Below are 25,123 nucleotides of genomic sequence, written 5' to 3'. Positions count from 1 at the left end.
ACGTACTGTATATTTGCGGTTGTGGGTGTTTACTGTCGCCATGTCGGTGTGGTTTGTCATTTGTATCTACTTTAGACCTGTTTTACAATCTCTTTTTATGCCAAGATGGTCAACTTAGTCTGCTATTTTCTCTATCTTTGTGTGTGTATGTCTGTCTTACTGTGTGTGTGTAATTCAAACTGCATTGCTGACTTTTCCAAAATGTTGCTTGAGATGTATTTATGCTGTTGTTGAGCCCCTGGGTTTCTCTACATCAGTGGTTACCAACCAAGGGTACTATTCAGTTGATGGGACAGTAACCAAAAAAGGTTGGGAAGCACTGCTCTACATTTTCAGCTCCTTAATGCCTAGTTAAATAAAAAATKCAATATTTAAATGCAAATGACATTTTAGACCAGTCATAATTTCTTCACTCACCATTCATTGGGGAGCATTACAATTGTCAAGACAAGCACAATAAGAAGCACTATGAATCGCTGTCTTTGGTGTGCATTTTCTATTAGAAGTTTAAATATATTATCTTTATTTGTATACTTTTACCGTTTGTAACCACTAAGCACCACAAGTGCACTTTGGGGTGTAATCATTAGTCCAAACTGTTGCAAACTGTTGCATTTTGCAACGAAGCGAGAGTTTCTGTTGGCCAAATTCAGGTAGGCCCCGCCCTGTGCCGTTCCGTTGTTTACGTTAAAGAAACGTTTTGCAACAGAATTGGCGTAATGAATTACACCCCAGTTGGATCTGCCCTCAAAACTTCGTTACCCATGAAGCAGTGCTATCAGCCAGCGCGTTGCTGTGCGTCAAGTCCAACCACTGTGCCAAGCGAAGAAGAAAGGGGGAGACGTACAAGCTAGCTACAACGATATGCTACCAATGCAGTTAAATTTGTAACGACTACTTTAGAAAAGATAGGTCAACTCTGTGCCTGCTTGGCTCTAAATCGCAACAAACTTTTCCCCTGCCCCGGCTTTAGCGCACATAGATATGAGCGGCAGCGGGCGGCCCAGGACCAGCTCGTTTGCTGAGCCTCCAGGGGCTCCCGGAGCCGCTTCAGCCGCAGCCGGATCGTCTGTTACCGGAGGGATTTCTACAGGAAAATCTGGGGCTTCACAGGCCACAGGGAGCAGCTCGACTGGCTTCGGAAATTTGAAACTAGCCCGTGAGTATAGCTAATTGAAGGGATCGGGATATATATGTGTGTACTGGTCATTTAAATGAAGTATCTAACTAAAAAAATTGATACAACTGTCGATGTTATCATTTCTCAAAGCAAACCTAGCTAGCTGGCTAGGCTATGTATGTTTTTGTAGAAGGGACAGTGGGATCAAGCCGGGCTTTGATTGTGGCAGATCTGGCTAACGTTAACTAGCATAGCATTTGAGGCGAAACGTCTATACGATGTTAGAAACTGGGAAGAAATAGATGAAAATAGAATGGAACCAGATTAAGGTGATATTTGTCGTTGGAAGCCAGATTGGAAAACGGGCATCAGCGGTAACGGTACCTACCTAGGTGAAATCAAACGAGGTTGACCGTCGTCCTCATTTAGCCTGTAATCTTAGCTATTAGCATTGAAAGTTATGTAGCTGGATGCTTAGTTAGCTAGCTAACGTTAGACAGGTAACCTAGCTAACAGCTATATATGCTATTTAGGGAGACGAAGTTAGCGTTAATTCAGTTCACATAACGTTAAATATTGGGAATTTATACGACATGGCTTAATGTGACCCTGACCAATTAGCTTTAAATCTAGCTAACTTGTTCAAGAACAGTTTACGTGCTAGTTTGGTTTGCTTGTCCAAGGCAGGAATAGAATTAGCCAGCTGGAGTGCGCTGTGTCAATGGTCTGTCAATGTCATTTTTATAACGTTACAAGTCCAGTTTTGTTTTGCAGTTCTTTGGTCAACCGTTTTAGATTGAGCAATAATGTGGGTGGTAAGGAACCGTTTGGTATCTATCTTGTTATTGGAATAATACTATCATAACCACGTATTTCCAAATAAAATAAATAAACATATTGTATTTCACCTTTATTTAACCAGGTACGCAAGTTGAGAACAAGTTCTCATTTACAATTGCGACCTGGCCAAGATAAAGTAAAGCAGTTCGACATACAACAACACAGAGTTACACATGGTGTAAAACAAACATAGTCAATAATACCATAGAAAAAAATAAGTATATACAATGTGAGCAAATTAGGTGAGATAAGGGAGGTAAAGGCAAAAAAGGCCATGGTGGCGAAGTAAATACAATATAGCAAGTAAAACACTGGAATGGTAGATTTGCAGTGGAAGAATGTGCAAAGTAGAGAGAAAATGGGGTGCAAAGGAGCAAAATAAATAAATACAGTAGGGGGAGAGGTAGTTGTTTGGGCTAAATTATAGATGGGCTATGTACAGGTGCAGTAATCTGTGAGCTGCTCTGACAGCTGGTGCTTTAACCTAGTGAGGGAGATGAGTGTTTCCAGTTTCAGAGATTTTTGTAGTTCATTCCAGTCATTGGCAGCAGAGAACTGGAAGGAGAGGCGGCCAAAGGAAGAATTGGTTTTGGGGGTGACCAGAGAGATATACCTGCTGGAGCGCGTGCTGCTATGGTGACCAGTGAGATAAGGGGAGACTTTACCTAGCAGGGTCTTGTAGATGACTTGGAGCCAGTGGGTTTGGCAACGAGTATGAAGCGAGGGCCAGCCAACGAGAGCGTACAGGACGCAGTGGTGGGTAGTATATGGGGCTTTGGTGACAAAACGGATGGCACTGTGATAGACTGCATCCAATTTATTGAGTAGGGTATTGGAGGCTATTCTGTAAATGACATCGCCGAAGTCGAGGATCGGTAGGATGGTCAGTTTTACAAGGGTATGTTTGGCAGCATGAGTGAAGGATGCTTTGTTGTGAAATAGGAAGCCAATTCTAGATTTCACTTTGGATTGGAGATGTTTGATGTGAGTCTGGAAGGAGAGTTTACAGTCTAACCAGACACCTAGGTATTTGTAATTGTCCACATATTCTAAGTCAGGGCCGTCCAGAGTAGTGATGTTGGACGGGCGGGCAGGTGCAGGCAGCGATCTGTTGAAGAGCTTGCATTTAGTTTTACTTGTGTTTAAGAGCAATTGGAGGCCACGGAAGGAGAGTTGTATGGCATTGAAGCTCGTCTGGAGGTTTGTTAACACAGTGTCCAAAGAAGGGCCAGAAGTATACAGAATGGTGTCGTCTGCGTATAGGTGGATCAGAGACTCACCAGCAGCAAGAGCGACATCATTGATGTATACAGAGGAGAGTCGGTCCAAGAATTGAACCCTGTGGCACCCCCATAGAGACTGCCAGAGGCCCGGACAACAGGCCCTCCGATTTGACACACTGAACTCTGTCAGAGAAGTAGTTGGTGAACCAGGTGAGGCAAACATTTGAGAAACCAAGGCTATCGAGTCTGCCGATGAGGATGTGGTGATTGACAGAGTCGAAAGCCTTGGCCAGGTCAATGAATACGGCTGCACAGTATTGTTTCTTATCGATGGCGGTTAGGATATCGTTTAGGCCCTTGAGCGTGGCTGAGGTGCACCCATGACCAGCTCTGAAACCAGATTGCATAGCTGAGAAGGTATGGTGGGATTCAAAATGGTCGGTAATCTGTGTGTTGGTCTCATCTCGTTATTATTGTTCAAGAGCTATGATTGCTTTTCCTCATATTTGCATAATTTGACACGTCCATATATTGATAGATCAAATAATCTTCATAATTAGGCAAGTCCTATTGCTTTCCATGGAGATTTCCGCACATTGAGGATTCTTCCAAAGGGTCTCATTCTCACCAATTTTCACAGCCAGTGCAATGACAGGAATTGACTGTATGCCCAATGGTAGTTTGGATATGCGGTGTTGTCAGAATATCTACAGGTAGAGAGGGAGGAGGTGTTGACATGGTCAGACTTAGGGAAAACCAAATCTGGAACATTGCACCACAATGTCCATGTCAAACAGACAGTAGCTAGTCTACTCTGCCATATGCCAGGAGGTTCTCTTCTCTCTACCTTTGTGTGTATGTCTGTCTCACTGTGTGTGTATAATTCTGAGTGGTCAGATCTTCAAACTGCATTGTTGACTTTTCCAAAATGTTGCTTGAGATGTATTTATGCTGTTGTTGAGCCCCTGGGTTTCTCTACATCAGTGGTTACCAACCAAGGGTACTATTCAGTTGATGGTACAGTAACGGAAAAAGGTTGGGAAGCACTGCTCTACATTTTCAACTCCTTAATGACTCGTTAAATAAAAAAAATTATATTTAAATGCAAATGACATTTTAGACCAGTCATAATTTCTTCACTCCATTCATTGGGGAGCATTACAATTGTCAAGACAAGCACAAGAAGAAGCACTATGAATCGCTCTCTTTGGTGTGCATTTTCTATTAGAAGTTGAAATATATGATCGTTATTTGTGTACTTTTACCGTTTGTAACCACTATGTTCCGCAAGTGCACTTTCTGGGGTGTAATCATTAGTCCAAACAGTTGCAAACTGTTGCATTTTGCAACAAAGCGATAGTTTCTATTGGCCAAATTCCGATGTGTCCCGCCCTGTGTCTTTCCGTTAAAGAAACGTGGCACCACAATGTCCATGTCAAACAGACAGTAGCTAGTCTACTCTACGCTAGCCATATGTCAGGAGGTGGTTGAAAGTGTACCCATATTTTGGTAAGACTTTAGTGGGTCCCTATTAAACCTAACACTTTTATCAATTCAGATGTATTTGCCGCTGACATTTCTTCAGTTGAAAAGCATAAACGTTGCATTCCAGTTTCCAATCTGATCACTGACTTCTATTCTGATAGCCCAGCCATGTTGAAGACCCGGCCTGGGTCAACCATGGCACTTCAGACTGCACTGTGAATATGCTCAGCTCACCAATGGAACCATATGGGCTGATGTTGAAGCTTCAGTGTGAAGGGATTTGACTGGAGAGATTGAGGCAGGCAGGGAAAGAAGACAGGGAGGGCGGGGGGGTGAAGGCAGAGTGAATCATTGGAAAGATAAGCTGGAGGTGGGAGATGAAGACTGGAAACAGGTGAGCGACAGATAAATGACGAGCACATAGACGGTGCTGGTCAAATGTCTTCTCAGTCCAGCAGGGTATACATGAACACCTAGCCTATAGCCTAATCAACAGGTCATCAGTGGCCCAGTCTCTGTTCAGGTGTTTTAACAGTAATCCTCGGTTTTGAATGGGGTCTGATTTTGGTCTCTCCTGACCACAGTACTGTATTCCTAGAAGGTTGTGCCCACTGATAAGCGTTGTTCCTGGTCTGGAGGTGTCTGGACCTACCAGAAACCCCAACAAAGGTGCTGCGCTACTGTTAGGTTTCTGGAAGTAACACTGACTTGTCTAAGTAAAGTGCAAAGCCAAGATCAAGGGTTGTAAATGTCTGACAAAAAGGTGTCAGACAAGTCATAGGCAATAATTGCCACTAGGATTATTTTAGTATCCTGGGGCTGCACTTAGCGTTACTGACGTTTCTCAGCTTCCTACTGCTCTATTGTTCTCAGCTCCTATCCTGGGGACCCACATGACTGCACATATTTGTTCCAGCACTAACACACCTACACCTGATTCAACTAATAAAGGGCTTGATGGTCAGTGAATTAGTTGCATCAGGTGTGTCTATATTAGTACTGGGCCCGGTTTCCCAAAAGCATCTTAAGGCTAAGTTAATTGTTAGAACCATAGGATCCTATGCTTCTAAGATCAACTTAGCCTTAATATGCTTTTGGGAAACTGGCCCAGGTATGGAACAAAACTGCAGTTGTGGGCCACCAGGGCTGGAGTTGAGGAACACTGTTTTAGAGAGTAAGTGGCAGTGCCACTAATCTGGTTAATATTCTCTACCTCTCTCTGTCCAAACTCTGTAGGATACTGCAGCTCTGGCATAAATAAATGTTCGCTTGTAATGCATGGATTTGTAATCGCTAATTGTTTTAGTGACTAATGTGTTCTTGCTTTAAATTTAGAAATAACCGATGAGTTACTTGAGACTAAAGTCTGAGTGTTCTGGAAATCACTTCTCTCCCTCTTACTCTTTCATTCAATCCTACTCATCAGACCTGTGTGTTAACTTCCTCTTTAGGAACCAAAGCACTTCCCTGACAGCTGATCTGTCTGACTGCTCATCTTTGCATTCATCATTAAAGTGACTATCATGCCACTGCTGTTTCATATTAAAACTCTCCCCTCTGACTCTACTTCTGAAGATGAGGACTACACAGACGCAAACGCTGTGAGCCACATGATTACAGATCAGATGACGTTCTCTGGTCGTATGAGACGTCAGAAGGAAGAATAGTTTAATGACTCATGCAAAGATCTGGTTTGGATTATTCAATTAATCTAATGCCTACCCAGTGTGAAATCTACCACTAGCTATGATGACCCTTCATATACTAGTATGTGAAAAGCTATGTAAGACATCTCCAGTGTGTTTATTAAAACACGACATCCAGCTCTTTCAGACATCCAGAGGTGTCTAGTCTACATCATAGGAGTTGACTTTAAATCCATCAATCAACTGCGCCCACCTAATGCTTTTAGCAGTGCTGAACAAAACCTCCTGCCGTTCACCCTCCCTTCCAGTCTGATTCCTGAGACTGACATAGTCCGGCTTTACAATTAGAGGATCCAAATGAAATACATTTCTATCTTCAGCAGAGGAAGATCCAAATTTGTCTTCTCAACAAAATCTTAAGCTCGTCAACCACTTATTCAGCTTTGTTCTAGAGGCCTTGTCAGACTTTAGAGTAGAACTGGGAGATACAGAGTTATTAGAGAAAGCAAGGTCATGTTGAGGCAGGCGAATGGAGGGTGAATGGAGGAACCGGTGCACACACTCACTGGGCGTGCTACTGTACTGTCCATTCAATGTTATCACAGGCTCTGACAAGCTAGTTGGCTCCAGGCCCTACCTCTACTGTAGTGTTCCTCCTCCCTTCACAATCTGTGCTACTGGTGTGTCAGTCAGTTCACCCTCAACCGTTCACACACACACCACGCTGAACTGCACGTCTTACCCGAAGTAGAACTGTCACTCACTGTATGGACTCAGAAAGTCTTCCTTTCCACAAGGTTGCACATCAGACAGACAGTAGGGCTGTGATGATACCAGTATTGTGATATTTTCTTCCCATGTCATCAATGAAAACATGAAGCAGACCACTATTTGGTCTTTTGAAAACTTGCTATATGTAAAATATTGTGCCCTATGGTTTGGAAAATGGATGACAACATGTTAGTTAACAACAGTAGGTATTTTTTCCTAAAGAAGTTAAACCGTGTTGTTTTGTTTCCTTGCTAAGATACTGACTATCGCAGTACTAGTATTGTCCCGGACCTAACAGACAATGGCCCCGTTCAAACACTTTAAAAACCCACCCTCCATTGCTTGAAGACAGTAATTATAGATCTGACATTATGATATTCTGTCGAAGCTATGTTGGAGAGCCCTCACTTTCACCCAACCCACCGTGTTAAATCGCCCATTACCTCAAGAAACAGAGGAAAGCAAGAATGCATTTCTCACTATTGTCAGGGTCCTAGTATTTAAACCGTACTGGCCTGTGTAGTGAGGGGGTGAAGAGGTTAGCAGAGTTCAGAGCTGTGACAGCCAGGCATGCAGCCTCCCCCTGGGGAGCTGGGGAAGGTGAGGCAGGGTGGAGGTGGTTCACTGTAGCTACTACAGCTCATTACCAGCTAGTATTATGTGTCTGTGGGGAGAGGCTTCCGAGGTTACGGACATTTAGAGACGAAGGGAGTGCTGAACATTTGTTGTTTAGTGTTTCCCCTCAGGGGATTGGGGGAAAGGATGAGGTGACCGACACTACGTTTCCTGCCTCTAAACCAGAGTCATGGTCCTCTCAGTGTGTGTGTGTGTGTGTCCCTGCATCTGGATAACATCTTGTACATCTAAAATACTTGGGACCTTTAGCCCCCTTCCAAATGGTCATGTACCTTAATGTGTTTTGACCTCTGTACCTCTCCCCCAGGAGACAGTGGCAAGGTGACAACTGTGGTGGCCACACCAGGCCAGGGTCCAGACCGCCCACAGGAGGTGTCTTACACAGACATCAAGGTGATCGGGAATGGTTCCTTCGGCGTGGTGTACCAGGCCCGCCTCATTGACAGCCAGGAGATGGTGGCCATCAAGAAGGTTCTGCAGGATAAGAGGTTTAAGGTACAGAGTCTACAGACACACAGCACAACCCACTTCCACTGGCATTCTACGCCAGTGTTGTGGTACTCGAGTCCTGGATTAAAAAATAAATACATGTATACTTGTGACTCGACCATTAATGACTGGGACTCACCTTCCCGTGTATTTGTACTTGGACTGGATAGGCTACTATGATAAGCAGAACATTAGCAGCAACGTGTGTGCAGAGAAGTGAGGGTTCTGTTCTCTTGCTAGCAGTGGGAATGACGCGCCACACTGGCACACGCAGCCTACGTCGGCTGGTGCGCTGTGGCGAAAGCAAACGCTGAGTGTGGGCAGATAGGAAGGCAGGCTTCGCTCACGCACAGCCTCCGATCATAGTGCATTCAGAGAAAGTATTCACACCCCACGTTTTGTTGTGTTACAGCCTGAATTGAAAATTAAATTGAGATGTTTTTGTCACAAGCCTACACACTACCCCATAATGTCAGTGGAATTATGTTTTTCACAATTTTTACAAATGAATTAAAATGTTAAGCTGAAATGTTTTGAGTCAATAAGTATTCAACCCCTTTTGTAATGACAAGCCTAAAGTTCAGATGTAAAAATGTGCTTAAAAACTTCTTATATCGATTCCGTTACCGGGATTGCAGCCATGACAACAGCCAGTGAAAGTGCAGGGCGCCAAATTCAAACAACAGAAATCTCATAATTAAAAGTCCTCAAACATACATGTGTCTTATCATTTTAAAGGTAATCTTGTTGTTAATCCCACCAAAGTGTCAGATTTCAAATATGCTTTTCAGCGAAAGCACTATAAACTATTATGTTAGGTCACCACCAAACCACAATAAGCACAGCCATTTTTCCAGCAAAGGATAGCAGTCACAAAAAAACAGAAATAGAGATAAAATAAATCACTAACCTTTGATGATCTTCGTCAGATGACACTCATAGGACTTCATGTTACACAATACATGCATGTTTTGTTTGATAAAGTTCATATTTATATAAAAAAATCGGGAGTTTACGTTGGCGCGTTACGTTCACTAGTTCCAAAAACATCAAGTGATTTTGCATAGCCACATCGTTTCAACAGAAATACTCATAATAAATGTAGATGATAATACAAGTTATACACATGGAATTATAGATATACCTCTCCTTAATGCAACCGCTGTGTCAGATTTTTTTTWAACTTTACGGAAAAAGCAAACCATGCAATAATCTGAGACGGCGCACAGAACAATAGCCAAATTAGCCGCCATGTTGGAGTCAACAGAAACCAGAAAATACATGATAAATGTTTCCTTACCTTTGAACTTTATCAGAATGCAGTCCTAGGAATCCCAGGTCCACAATAAATGCTTGATTTGTTCGATGTCCGATATTTATGTCCAATTAGCTACTTTGGTTAGCGCATTTGGTAAACAATTCCAAAGTCACAAAGTGCGTCCACTATAACGTGACGAAATGTCCAAAAGTTCCGTAACAGTCAGTAGAAACATGTCAAACGATGTATTGAATCAATCTTAAGAATGTTGTTAACATACATCTTGAATAACGGTCCAACTGGAAAATTACATTGACTTCAGTTGAACGATGGAACGGAGCTGCCTCCCACGTGAACGCGCGTGGTCACCTCATGGCTTTGGTTACTCATTCCTGTCTCCTTCGGCCCCCCTTCACAGCAGAGTCATCAGACAAAGTTCTATTGACTGTTGACATCTAGTGGAAGCCGAAGGAAGTGAAAACTCATCCATATCTCGCTGTAATTCCAATGAGAGCTTGGTTGAAAAACTACCAGCCTCAGAAAAATTCCAAACAGGAAGTTGCACTTCTCAGGTTTTTGCCTGCCATATGAGTTCTGTTATACTCACAGACATAATTCAAACAGTTTTAGAAACTTCAGAGTGTTTTCTATCCAATACTAATAATAATATGCATATATTAGCAACTATGACTGAGGAGCAGGCCGTTTACTCTGGGCACCTCTGTGCACCTTTCATCCAAGCTACTCAATACTGCCCCTGCAGCCATAAGAAGTTAACAGGTCACAAGTTGCATGGACTCACTTTGTGTGCAATAATAGTGTTTAACATGATTTTTGAATGACTACCTCATCTTTGTACCCCACACTTACAATTATCTGTAAGGTCCCTCAGGCGAGCAGTGAGTATCAAACACAGATTAAACCACAAAGACCAGGGAGGTTTTCCAATGCCTTGGAAAGAAGGGCACCTATTGGTAGATGGGTAATAAATATATATAAAGCGGACATTGAATATCCCTTTGAGCATTGTGAAGTTATTACTTACACTTTAGATGGTGTATCAATACACATTTTTTTAAATGTATGCTTTAAAAAAAATAATGTTTAATTAACTAAATTAATGCTAAAACCCAGTCACTACAAATATACAGACGTCCTTCCTGACTCAGTTGCCGTAGGGGAAGGAAACCACTCAGGGATTTCACCATGAGGCCAATGGTGACTTTATAACAGTTGCGGAGTTGGTTGTGATAAGATAAAACTGAGGATGGATCAACAACATTGTAGTTATAACCTAAAACACAAGGCCAAATCTACACTGGAGTTGCTTACCAAGAAGACAGTGAATGTTCCTGAGCAACCGAGTTAGTTTTGACTTAAATCTACTTGAAAATCTATGACAAGACCTGAAAATGGTTGTCTAACAATCATCAACAACCAATTTGACCGAGCTTGAATCATTTTTTTTACGATTAAGGACCAAATGTTGCACAATCCAGGTGTGGAAAGCTCTTAGTGACTTACCCAGAAAGACTCACAGCTGTAATCGTTGCCAAAGTGCTTATACAAAGTATTGACTCGGGTGTGGTTACTTATGTAAATGAGATATTTCTGTATTTCATTGTCAAAATGTGCCAAAAATGTTTGTATACGTGTTTTCATTTTGTCATTATAGGATATTGTGTGTAGATGGGAGAGAAAAAGATTGTTAATCCATTTTGAATTCAGGCTGTAACACAACAATAAATCAAGGTGTATGTATGTAGGCTGCACATCGCGTAAGTGACTCACTTCCTTGTAACCACCAGTCACCAGCCTACTATTTAGCTTTGCCTGGTTAAGAAACAAACTGCTTTATGAAATTGAAAACAATAGTATTGAGTTTAAAAGGAAAACAAGTCTATTGGCTCTCTCTCCCCTTGAGTATTAAAAAGTAGGCTGTCTTTGAATTTGTCGTCTCGCTCTACCCTCCCAACTTTCCCTAGTCTTCCTCTGGGTTTCACTCTGGAATTAAAAAAATTCACTGGGCAATTTACCAAGAGCCTGTTACAATTATTGGAAATAGTAATCTTATGGGAGCAAAGACCATTCATCCCTTCAAAACATCATTGAACATTCTATTAAAATAAAATGTGTGAGCCTGTGTATGAAAGACTTGTTTGTTTTGTGGGCTATTGCATATTGTAGGCAATTATGACCTTTCTGCAACTGGAGGAAAACCTTTGCGTTACTTCAATGCTCACATGAAAATCTTCCCACCAGACTGCCACTAGTTGTTGCTGGGCAGATTTCTTCTACCAAATCCGAGCCAAATCAAGAGGAGCCACTAGCAAAATACGAGCATCGAGCTAGCAAGCCGGCAATACAAGCGAGCAAAAACATTAGTAACCAAAATACCAAATATGTCTAAAGAACCTTTGCTTTCATGTGCACATTAACCAATATCATTAATGTGTTATTTTTTGTTGTTAAATTCCAACCCAGTGACTCAGACTTGAGCACTTGGATCAGGACTCGAGCACGGACTTCACCATTGGTGACTCGAACTCAACTCAACTTAGCCTTAGACTTGTGACTCAAGCACAAGACTCGGTTTAGTGACTCAACTGAAACACTTGTCTACAAACACACACACACACACACACACACACAGTGCAACTCACTTCCACTGGCAGTCTACAGAAACACACCATTGCCCCTCATCACTCACACACTATCAGGTGTATTTCTGTATGTTCTCTCCCCATACCTCAATGTTACTACTGCTCAACTGATGAAATCTTGAGACCTAAATTACACCCCCTTGCTATTTCAATTACTCCAGAACCGAGAACTACAGATCATGAGGAAATTGGACCACTGCAACATTGTCAGGCTACGTTACTTTTTCTACTCCAGTGGGGAGAAGGTATGTACAAGTCYGACTACCAGGTATTGGGAACAACATTTGACATTTTCACGTTTATGCAGCAAAAAGGAAAAATCCAGACTTGTGAAAAAATGAATTGCATTACAAAATGGATTCAACAACATTGCTCTTCTCTCCTATTGTTTTCCCCTTACAGAAAGACGAAGTGTATCTGAACCTAGTGCTGGACTTTGTCCCAGAGACGGTGTATAGGGTGGCCCGGCACTTCAACAAGGCCAAGACCACCATCCCCATTATATACGTCAAGGTAATGCACTCACTACTTCTATTCCCACTGTTTCTTATTACTTTCCCCTACCTTTTATTCCTCTTCTCTCTGTCATTGTTTTTTTCCGCTCTCTGCTTTTTCTCACTGTCTGTCTGTCTCTCATCTCTCTGTTCCCTCTCACCTCCCATTGTTCCTCTTTGCTCCATACTGCTAGAGGGCAGAGTTCTCTATATAAATGCAAATGGTGACTAGGCTTTGGCGGTATACGGGGTATTTGGAAATGGAAGTTTTTCAATAAATGTTCAATTTGTAGCTACTTTTTAAGTAAATACCTGCAGTCAACTTGTGCGATACATTAGGAGATGAAGCGGATTGCGTTCTTCATTTCAGCTGTCACGTTCTTTTTTACGTTATGAAGCTTACCGTAGTTTCCCAGAAGCCAGTCACGTGTTTTTTTTGTTTTTGTAAATAGCACAACGGGAGAAAGCGGGAGCAAGTGAGTCCAGCTGTTTATTGATAGTCAAGTGTCTCCCCCCCCCCCCAATAGAGTGATCAGGGAACATGCACCTATAGTTTTCCTCCCAGAAAATACATTAGTTCAGCAGAAATTTGCTTCATTTTCATCAGATGCCACAGAAGTGCAAAGCATTTTGGCTAGCATTGTAAATGAGCTTACAAATGAAAAAGCAAGGTATTTCTTGCAAACCAATGCATGGCTGTCATATTTTCTAATGTTTACCATAGAAACAATGTAGCTGGCTACATTTCCTAATGTTTTGCTTGAAGTTAATCTTGCGTTTACCAGAGAGAAGTAGGCTGGTTACACTGAGGAAAAGTAGCTCACATCAGAGCGTTGTCTGCTGATAGAATGCCCTTAGTGAATTCTCATCCAGTGGACAAGTGCAACTGAAGCACAACTTTTGTCTGATTCCGAGCAGAAATGACATAGAATTAGTTTACAAATTAGTTTACCCGCAAGATTTTTTTCCCCTGATTGCGGAATTCTTCATGAACGCGACACCTAAGTTAACATTCTATCATCTTCTCCAAGTAGAGCAGACAGGCCCGTTGCCTAGCGACTGCACAACGTGTTCACATGCTGCTCCAGAGCCAGTACTGTTCTTCCTTCAGATAGCATGCGTCAACTTGTTTTGTCAAATGTATTTCGTTCACATTCGCTTGGTAAATGTCCGAATTCACCAAAATTACATTCGGTAGCGCCTACTAATGTGTAACTTTATGAACCGGATTGTTGGTCTTTGTAATTACTTTATTTTCGTTTGCGCTCGTTAGCATATTTAGGTAGCAGCCTCCATGAAAATTTGCCATTATTGTACTCATTTTGTTATCCTTCTGGTAATAGATGCCCAACAGGCTTTTTTGTGTTTTTGTGGCTCCCCCTTGTGTACTAAACAGGTAATACTGTAATCCCGCCATGAGAGAAGGACAGTATGATGTAAAAGTCTGGGTACCGCCCAACCTAAATGGTACTGTATTTGAATAGAGGACTCTTCCGCCCCCCCCCCCCCAAAGGATCTGATGAGAAGAAAACACATTGATGTTATGTTCTCTCTGCTCTGCCTCTTCACTGACCTCCGGTAGTCTTTCTGTATGTCATCTCTCTTTTCCAAATCCTCCATTCTCTTCTTTTCCTACATCAGATCCCCTCTTTTCTTACATCAGATCCCTTCTTCTTTTCCTACATCAGATTTTTTGGGGACAATACTACTTCCGTGTTTTAGAATTGGAAAAATTAGAGAGAAACCAACTTTCTATGTTTTCAGTATGCTTGGTTGTCTGTTTAAAGGGCACTTACGTTGTCTGTTAGCTTTGTGTGTGTGTACTATGCCCCGTTGCAGCAGAGAGGACTATCTGTGTCATGACCCATTTGCCTCAGCCCACCCTGCTGCTCTCTCCTGTGGTGTGGAGATGCATACTGATCATACACACACACTGCCCTCACTCAGCCTCTCTACACTCTCCTCTCCACCTCTCCCTGTGCTCCTCTCATCCCTCCCTACTCTTTATCCACATCTCTTCCTTCCCTTACACTCCCTCTCTCCTTGTTCCCTTCTTCCTTCACTACTCTTCAGCCCCTTTCTCTCTCCAATTAAATTCAAATGGTCTTTATTGGCATGGGGAAACATTTACATTCCCAAAGCAAGTTAAGTAAACAGAAGTGAGAAGACAAAAGGTAAGGTAACTGAGCTAAACGACTATCGCCCCATAGCACTCACTTCCGTCTTCATAAAGTGCTTTGAGAGACTAGTCAAGGATCATATCACCTCCACCCTACCTGACACCCTAGACCCACTCCAATTTGCTTACCGCCCCAATAGGTCCACAGACGACGCAATTGCAATCACACTGCCCTAACCCATCTGGACAAGAGGAATACCTATGTAAGAATGCTGTTCATCGACTACAGCTCAGCATTTAACACCATAGTAACCTCCGAACTTGTCATTAAGCTCGAGGCCCTGGGTCTTGACCCCGCCCTGTGCAACTGGGTCCTGGTCTTTCTGACGGGACGCCCCCAGGTGGTGAGGGTAGGAAACTTCTCCACCCCGCTGATCCTCAACACTGGGACTCCACAAGGGTGCGTTTTCAGCCCTCTCCTGTACTCCCTGTTCACCCATGACTGTGTGGCCATGCACACCTCCAACTCGATCCCCAAGTTTGCAGACGACACTACAGTGGTAGACTTGATTACCAACAACGACGAGGTGGCCTACAGGGAGGAGGTGAGGGCCCTCGGAGTGTGGTGTCAGGAAAATAACCTCACACTCAACGTCAACAAAACAAAGGAGATGATCGTGGACTTCAGGGAACAGCAGAGGGAGCACCCCCCTATCCACATCGACAGGACAGTAGTGGAGAAGGTAGAAAGTTTTAAGTTCCTCGGCGTACACATCACGGACAAACTGAAATGGTCCACCCACAAAGACAGCGTGTTGAAGAAGTCACAACAGCGCCTCTTCAACCTCAAGAGGCTGAAGAAATTTGACTTGTCACCAAAAACACTCAAACTTTAACAGATGCACAATCAAGAGCATCCTGTCGGGCTGCATCACCGCCTGGTACGGCAACTGCTCCGCCCACAACTGTAAGGCTCTCCAGAGGGTAGTGAGGTCTGCACAACGCATCACCGGGGGTAACCTGCCCTCCATGACACCTACAGCACTCAATGTCACAGGAAGGCCAAAAAGATCATCAAGGACAACAACCACCCGATCCACTGCCTATTCACCCCGCTATCATCCAGAAGGCGAGGTCAGTACAGGTGCATCAAAGCTGGGACCGAGAGACTGAAAAACAGCTTTTATCTCAAGGCCATCAGACTGTTAAACAGCCATCACTAACATTGAGTGGCTGCTGCCAACATACTGACTCAAATCTCTAGCCACTTAATAATAAAAAATTGGATGTAATAAATGGATCCACTAGTCACTTAAACAATGCCACTTTATATATGTACATACCGTACATTACTCATCTCATATGTATATGCGTACACTATACCATCTACTGCATCTTGCCTATGCCGTTCGGCCACTCTCATCCATATATTATATAGTACATATTCTTATTCATTCTTTTACACTTGTGTGATAAAGTAGTGTGTTGTAAATTGTTAGATTATTACTGCACTGTCAGAACTAGAAGCACAAGCATTTCGCTACACTTCCGTTAACATCTGCTAACTATGTGTATGTGACCAATAAAATTCAATTTGACAACAATATCAACAAACTATTAGAATTGAACAGAAATATGCATGTTTAAGGTAAAAAAAAAGGTTTCTCTAACACTTCTCGACCCCCCCCCCCCCCACATGCTCTTTCTGTGGTGTGCAATTAAGCTCGTTTCCCTCTAAATCGTGCCCTCTGCAACAGCCGGCAACCGCGTCCCCCTCTCAACACCAGTCTGTCTACCCCCTGCACCCTGTGTGCCCAATAACAACAGCTAACGACCCAACAGAGACCCCAACACACGCACACTCAGACAGCCAGAAACCCTTACACACATACACAGTCACATTTTCTGCTATGCTAGCTCTAAGCTTTGCAATGGGAGCATTGTACTGGCATGTCAGACAGAGAAACCACAAGTTGTTGCAATGTGTTTGAGTAAGTTGCATACATCCAGAATGTTTGACTGTTCTGAGTGCAGTGAAGTTGGTGACCAACAGTAGCTGTCTGGACACTTGGCATGACTAGTAGTAATGGAGAGGATTATCATGATCAGTGCTGTTACGTCTGCTGTGCTGCTGTGTGTGCTTATTCTTATAGAATTTTTTTTTAACCATACTTTCCACACCTGAAGTGGTGTGTGTGTGTGATATGTTAACATCATGTGTCCTGTGTTTCCCTCCAGGTGTACATGTACCAGCTGTTCCGCAGCCTGGCTATATCCACCCAGGGTGTATGTCACAGAGACATCAAACCCAGAACCTGCTGGTGGACCCCGAGACAGCCATCCTCAAACTCTGTGACTTCGCAGGTTAGTCTGTCTGTCAGTGAGCACCTCTGGCCATCTCGAATGTCTCTACCTGTGTCTGTTTCTTAGGCGTTTACACAGGCAGCCCAATTCTTCTGATTCTTTTTCCACTAATTGGTCATAAAAGAGTCAGTATTGGGCTGCCTGTTGTAAATACCACCTTACTGCTCAGTCTGTCTAAATCGATCTCTGTTTCAATGTCTGACCACCTCTTTCCCCCTCTTGTCACCAGTGCTAAGCAGCTTGTTCGCGGGGAGCCCAATGTGTCCTATATCTGCTCGCGGTACTACGTGCCCCGAGCTCATCTTTGGCGCCACGGACTACCGTCCAACATTGACACTGGTCAGCGGGCTGCGTGCTGCGCGAACTGCTTGCTGGGACAGCCCATCTTCCCGGGGACAGCGGAGTGGACCAACTGTAGAGATCATCAAGGTAGAGAAGAGGGGAGCGGGGAGGACACCAAACTGTAGGGGTGGGAGATGGAAAGAAGAGGGAGTGTAGGCTCATGTTGCGCGGTAGGAGCGTAGTTCTATGTTGCGTAAGACGTAGTCTACAGTGGCTTGCGAAAGTATTCACCCCCTTGACATTTTCATTTTGTTGTGCCTTACAACCTGGAATTAAAATGGACTTTTGGGGGGGGGGTTGTATCATTTGATTTACACAACATGCCTACCACTTTGAAGATGCAAAAGATTTGTTGAAACAAACAAGAAATAATACCAAATAATAACTAACTTGAGGGTGCATGACTATTAACCCCCCCCCCCCCCCAAAAGTCAATACTTTGTAGAGCCATCTTTTGCAACAATTACAGCTGCAAGTCTCTTGGGGTATGTTTCTATAAGCTTGGCACATCTAGCCACTGGGATTTCTACCCATTCTTCAAGGCAAAACTGCTCCTTCAAGTTGGATGGGTTCCGCTGCTGTCCAGCAATCCTTAAGTTATACCACAGGTTCTCAATTGGGTCTGGGCTTTAACTAGGCCATTCCAATACATTTTAAATGTTTCCCCTTAAACCACTCAAGTGTTGCTTAGCAGTATGCTTAGGGTCATTGTCCTGCTGGAAGGTGAACCTCCGTTCCAGTCTCAAATATCTGGAAGACTGAAACAGGTTTTCCCCAAGAATTTCCCTGTATTTAGCGCCATCCATCATTCCTTCAATTCTGATCAGTTTCCCAGTCCCTGCCGATGGAAAAAATCCCCACAGCATGATGCTGCCACCACCATGCTTCGCTGGGGTGATGATGTTCTCGCGGTGAAGAGAGGTGTTGGGTTTGCCCCAGACATAGCGTTTTCCTTGATGGCCAAAACCTCAATTTTAGTCTCATCTGACCAGAGTATCTTCTTCCATATGTTTGGGGAGTCTCCCACATGCCTTTTGGCAAACACCAAATGTGCTTGCTTATTTTTTTGTTTAAGCAATGGCTTTTTTCTGGCTACTCTTCCGTAAAGCCCAGCTCTGTGGAGTGTACGTCTTACACGGAACCCAAACCGGCTGTGCGCATGCGCCATCGTGCATACATTTATTTTGTCCCCCTACACAACGCGATCATGACACATAGGTAAAAATATCAAAACAAACTCTGAACCAATTACATTAATTTGGGGACAGGTCGAAAAGCATTAAACATGTATGGCAATTTAGCTAGTTAGCTTGCACTTGCTAGCTAATTTGTCCTATTTAGCTAGCTTGCTGTTGCTAGTCAATTTGTCCTGGGATATAAACATTGAGTTGTTATTTTACCTGAAATGCACAAGGTCCTCTACTCCGACAATTAATCCACACATAAAACGACCAACCGAATCGTTTCTAGTCATCTCTCCTTCCAGGTTTTTTCATCTTTGAACTTATATGGTGATTGGCATCTACACTTTTACCACGACAACCGGCAAAACATTTCGTCTTTTAATCACCCACGTGGGTATAACCAATGAGGAGATGGCACGTGGGTACCTGCTTCTATAAACCAATGAGGAGACGGGAGAGGCAGGACTTGTAGCGCGATCTGCGTCAGAAATAGGAGTTCTATTTTAGCCCTTGGTATCGCAGATGCTCGTTGGCGCGCGCAATAATTAAATAACATGGATTTCTAAATGTACTTTGCGCACGTGACGTGTCCGGTCTGGTCAGCATGTTAGTGGTCCTATGGACAGATACTCCAATCTCCTCTGTGGAACTTTGCAGCTCCTTCAGGGTTACCTTTGGTCTCTTTGTTGCCTCTCTGATTAATGCCCTCCTTGCCTGGTCTGTGAGTTTTGGTCGGCGGCCCGCTCTTGGCAGGTTTGTTGTGGTGCCATATTCTTTGCATTTTTTAATAATGGATTTAATGGTGCTCCGTGGGATGTTGAAAGTTTCMGATTTTTTTATAACCCAACCCTGATCTGTACTTCTCCACAACTTTGTCCCTGATCATTTTGTAGAGCTCCTTGGTCTTCATGGTGCAGCTTGCTTAGTGGTGTTGTAGACTCTGGGGCCTTTCAGAACAGGTGTGTGTGTGTATATACTGAGATCATGTGACACTTAAATAAAAGTCCACCTGTGTGCAATCTAAGTAATTATGTCACTTCTGAAGGTAATTGGTTGCACCAGATCTTATTTAGGGGCTTCATAGCAAAGGGGGTGAATACATATGCACCCACCACTCTTCAGTTTAAAATATTTAGAAACAATTTTTTTTATTTTTTTTTACTTCACCAATTTGGACTATTTTGTGTATGTCATTACATGAAATCCAAATAAAAATCTCTTTTAAATTACAGGTTGTAATGCAACAAAATAGGACAAATGCCAAGGTGGGGTGAATACTTTTGCAAGGCACTGTATGTTGGTGGCAGCGATAGGAGCGTAGATCTATGGTGGCGGTAGGCGCGTAGGTCTATGTTGGCGTAGGAGTGATCATTCTTGGAGAAACTTCATGCATCTTTCACTCTTCCAGGTTTTGGGGACTCCGACGAGAGAGCAGATCCGAGAGATGAACCCCAACTACACAGAGTTCAAATTCCCCCAGATCAAAGCACACCCCTGGACAAAGGTACTCTCTGCCCTCAGTTCTATTTAAATAGCCTTAACACCATTGTCTTCCATTGGGATCCATATTAGAGAGAGAACATTTTGAAATGGAACAGATACGACAGCCTAGATGAGTCAAACAAGATGCCCTTTTTTTTTTTTTTTTTTTTTTCCTGTCAGGTTTTTAAGCCGCGTACCCCCCCAGAGGCCATCTCCCTGTGTTCCCGTCTGTTAGAGTACACCCCTGTGACCAGGCTGTCCCCCCTGGAGGCCTGCGCCCACGCCTTCTTCGAAGAGCTGCGCCAGCCCACTGCCCATCTGCCCAGCGGACGAGAACTGCCCCTCCTCTTCAACTTCAGCCCCGTCGGTGAGTCCACACCCCTCCCCCCTCCTCTGTTTGGCCCTCCCTCAGTCAGTAGCCATGCCCTCCCCCCTCCTCTGTTTGGTCCTCCCTCAGTCAGTAGCCATGCCCTCCTCTGTTTGGCCCTCCCTCGGTCAGTAGCCATGCCCTCCTCCCTTTTGCCCCAAGCTTCTCTAATCCCCTCAGTTTTCCAGAGTAAGTTTGAAGCGTGTATGTTGAGTATCCTGTGTGTGTAGTATGAACCTCCTCTCTCTCTCAGAGCTGTCTATCCAGCCCCAGTTGAACTCCACACTCATTCCTCCTCACGCTCGCGCACAGACATCACCTGCCTCACACGGTATGTACAGCACAGCCTACCCGACACATGCTTATTACATGTTCAATACATGCTTATTAGATGACTACATATTTACAAGACTAGGATAGGGGATATAGCTTCAAATCAAAATTTAACAGCCTTTTTAAATGAATATTGCTGTGTTTGGATGTTAAACCCAACATATTAAAAGCATTGACCTGATGGTGAACTGAAGTGTTTATCTGATGTCCTGTCTCTCTCTCCACCAGATGGCAGTGTGTCGGACAGTACCGCCCAGCCCAGCTCAGTACCTGGATCCATCAACAGCACCTGAACCCGTCCCCCATTTCACCCAGTGTTTCCCCTTTTCCTCTCAACCCCATCCCTCTCTTCCTACTCTTCCACCCCCTCTTAGCTCCAAACTTCAAAAGACAACTATACACACACACATACAAACAAAAATACTACAATATCATCTATTATCCCTTGAATATTCCCATTTATAGGTGGAAAAAAATATCTGTTGGTGGCAGTAGTCCAGTGACTGTTGGGTTGTAGAARATGGGTGAATCTGACGAAAGCTATTCTGTATTATAATCTCTGCTAATCAAATTTTATCCCTTAAAAAAACGTATTTATTTGAAAGTGCATTTTGTTTTAGTGATGTATGCGTCGAAACTGAGGCCTGTTTCAGTTCAGACAGTTTAGGACAATCTTCCGTTGAGGTTAAAAACGAAACGGTCACGTGGTCAGAGGACAGATCAGTCCCTGCAGCCAATGGGAAAACTCTGGGGAATGTAGGTGTTCATCTGCCAAGACATTACTCCCAAACCAAGTCCAAAGTGTTCATTAGTTCTGAAAATTGAAGAACTGTGTTTTTATTTATTTTATTAAATTGGATACCAAACAGCAGCAAATTGAACTGGCATTTTAAATTCGATTTTTTAAGAAGCTTTTATCACACAGGTGATTCAAAAATAATCCAAAGGCGGAAACCGCTAGCTGTTTTATTAAACTGTTTCTAAGAAGAAACATCGAAGTGAAAGTCTTAATGTCTTTTATTTGAATAAGAGGGACCTTTTTAAAAGAATGGAATGTACATATTCAGTTTCTATAAGCTCTTGTCCCAGTCAGTTTAGCTGGAGACATGTGTAGGTGAGAAGTAAGCTTTGCACATCTCTAAAGGGGAGTAGAGCGGAACCGTAGGGGCCCGCTGCACCTCTTGTGCAGTGGAGATATGCAACCTGTGTATAGGGAGGGGTAGGGCTCCTCCAGTCACACCTGTACACCAATGGCCATATAGCCGTACTTGAACCAAAGCTCTGTCACATCAGCTTTGAAAGTACTTGGCACTTTCACGCCTCCCTTTCGCTCATTTTTCCTCAATTCAGTCTAGATGCACAATTACACTGCATGTAGGGGAGGTCTTAAGTGTAAGTGTGCTTGTGTGTGAATTMGTTTTTTTTGTGTTTGACCATCTTCCATCTCCAAATCAACCCACTGTAGCACTCTTGTTTTTGTAAGTCTAGATTCTAACAGCATCACAGTGATTTATCATCAGTAAAACCTTGTTTTCATCTGGCCCACCAACAGACTTGCATGTTCACCATGCGTTAGAGCAACCACACCTGTTCTCCCTCCCCACTCATCACCACACAACAACGATGGTTTGATCTAAAATACCTGCACCCAAAAAATGTAAATGCCCCAACCACTTCTGGAGCCTTCTGTTCCTCTCCTTCCTCTGCCTCTCCCGCTCTCTCTTTCCCTCTTTCTCTCACTGTAAATATCAAGTACCTTTTTGTTTTTTTTGTTATTATATTGTTCTTGTAATTTCATTTTATTTTCTCTAGCAGAGGGGAGCTGGTGTAGCAGCGACCAGGCTCCTCCTCAGTCTGTCTGTAAATACAACTTCATTTCAGTCCCTGGCTCGGGGGGAAAAAACAGAACAAAATGTTTCTCTCGTTTTTATTCTCTCTCCCTCCATTTCTCTCGTTGCCTTTCCCCCATAAATATTATGATCACTTTATTTATTGTATTTTTGGGTTTTTATTTTGTTTCTCTGGGGAGGGTTCGTCGTCGGCCGAAGGGTTTATTTTGTAAGAAGTCATCAATGCCTATGTCATGCAAAATATTCCAACTTCCGAGATTACTGGACTTTGATCCAAACTTGGGAGTGTTTTCCAATAAAGGTCCTGTATTTGCAAGTACACATCCTAGCGAGTAGGTGAAACTATTTTTTTCTTTCTCTTTGATGTGAAGGGATTCTCACATGACTCTGCATCTATGGTAGTCTAGCTGATGTCCCAACAGTATAAATGGCTGATCCTATGTGGGGTTATTGGTGATATTGCTGTATATGGGTGGGTTTGAATGAAGGGATGGGTGGGGAGGGTGGTGTAATATGTCCCAAGACGTGTCCCTTCTCCCGTGTCCCATGTGTAATGGGTTTAACCTGTTACTTCTGTCTGTGATTACATGAATGAGTGATTGAATTTAATGAATGGATGAACAAACTGACAAATCTTACAAAAGTGTGAGTTGGGAGACCGTGGATACAGTTTTTAAATCTTAGCTCTTCATTTTAGGAAAACATAACAATGTTATTTTTGTGTTTTATTTTCCTGGCACAAGTTGGTTTTAATTTGTTGTGATCCTGATCTTTATGGCCCTGCACAAGGGTCATACCACATCACTGGTGGGAATGGAACGGTTTTGAAGTGGATGCGAGAGAGGGGGGGACGGAGAGAGACTGTTTTTGTTTGTTGGTATAAATCAACTCATGAATAAAGTGATGAAACTGCCCTGGTCTCATGTTATAAAGAATGGAAGTGTGCAATCACATCATCAATTTATGTAGTGTCAGGTGTGAATAGCACTAAAACAATCTGCATTTATTGACCAGCATACTTGGCTGTTTTGGCTGCTAGCTGCAGACAGACATCTCATTTATGATTAACTTAATGAGGAACATTAAAACTTGGGTGTGTTTATACTACACAGGCCGTAAGTTAAATGACACACCAATAAGTAGTAATGGCATTTGTTTAATGCTAATGAAGTCTGAATGGTAGTAATAAGGCAGCTGACGGCAGAGCAGGGGCCAGAATGCCATAAGGCACTTAGGTTTTTAGTGTTTCCACAGCTGATTCATCTGTGAGGAGGCCAATGAGCCATCCATCAGGAGGGGTGGAGCTGACTGATTCATTTCTCACTCTCTTCTCTTCGCCACTGGCAATGCCAATGCAATCTGCCTGTCACTCATGACACCATGCTTTATGGTTCTGAGCTTGAGACTGTCACCATGGGGGGGCCCACCAATGTGAGTAGCTTCCTTTAAGCCCACTAATCTGAAAGGAAACTACTGAGGAAAGCACTAGGGTCAATTAAGTCCACTAGAAAGAGCATTTTAATCAAATGGAAACAAATAGTCACTTCAACAAATGTCATGTAGAGTTTGACCACAATTTTGACCCCATTGACCACAATTTGAAATGTAGTAGTATCTGACATTTACTACTCTGATCAAAGCAATATTGCATGAGAGACCGCAGTATATCATGAACGTTGGCACAGCTAGGATCATGGAGGAAAATCTAATGAAAGGCCACTCAAATGGCTCAGAAGGATGAAATTAAAATAGTTATTGGAACCACACAAATGTCAGTGAAATGATACCTTGCTTCATGAAATGTTATGCCTCTTTAGTTAATGAAATGACAGCTGGGAGAGCCAAAGGGAGGGTGGTGGCCAGGTGTCATTGGCTCATGAATAGGTGGGCATCATAGGCAGATTAATAGGCAGGCAGATCATAATATTCTTAATAGTTGAATCTTCACATTTGATGGTGTTGTCATATGATGGATCCCCCTTACTGTTTCTGATTTTAAGAGCCCAGTTGATATCTGGTGAGACTTGATATGTCTATTCCATTGTCACAGATATAATACCCTTGAACTATTCTAGAGCTTGTAGATCAGTACACACTTCAAACCTGTCTTTCCCGTGGACCGGTCTCAGAGGGGTTCTTAGTTCTAACTTTTCATCCAACATGATTCAACCTCGACTGCCAAGGAGGGCAGGATTTAATTTTGTAGCCAGGTGTTCCTGAACCTTTTGGCTGCATCTGTTTTTTTCTATATTCAACAGAAAATATAGATGGGATCCTACAGAACATTTGCCTCCCAGTGCTTTAGAGAAATCTAGTGAACATTGTAGTTTAAATCTGCCCCTCAGGTCCAGGTGACAGCACTACTGAATTAACAGTTAGAGGCCTTGTCGCTTAGCTCCATCAGCTCCACAGCAGTAGCTCAGTGAGACAGGAAGTGTCTCTAGAAACAGGAGAGAG

At 43.2% G+C, this 25,123-nt stretch overlaps 1 pseudogene; it reads left to right on the top strand.

Annotated features, from left to right (window-relative positions):
- The first annotated feature begins 12 nt into the window (after nt 1-12).
- On the top strand, nt 13-23,579 carry LOC112071156 (glycogen synthase kinase-3 beta-like; annotated as a pseudogene).
- The last annotated feature ends 1,544 nt before the right edge of the window (nt 23,580-25,123 follow it).

The sequence above is a fragment of the Salvelinus sp. IW2-2015 genome, unplaced genomic scaffold (genome assembly GCF_002910315.2).
Source record: "Salvelinus sp. IW2-2015 unplaced genomic scaffold, ASM291031v2 Un_scaffold1535, whole genome shotgun sequence".
NCBI classification, from domain to species: domain Eukaryota; kingdom Metazoa; phylum Chordata; class Actinopteri; order Salmoniformes; family Salmonidae; genus Salvelinus; species Salvelinus sp. IW2-2015.
The sequence above is the reverse complement of the archived record's forward strand: the minus strand, read 5'-3'. Positions and strand labels throughout refer to the sequence as shown.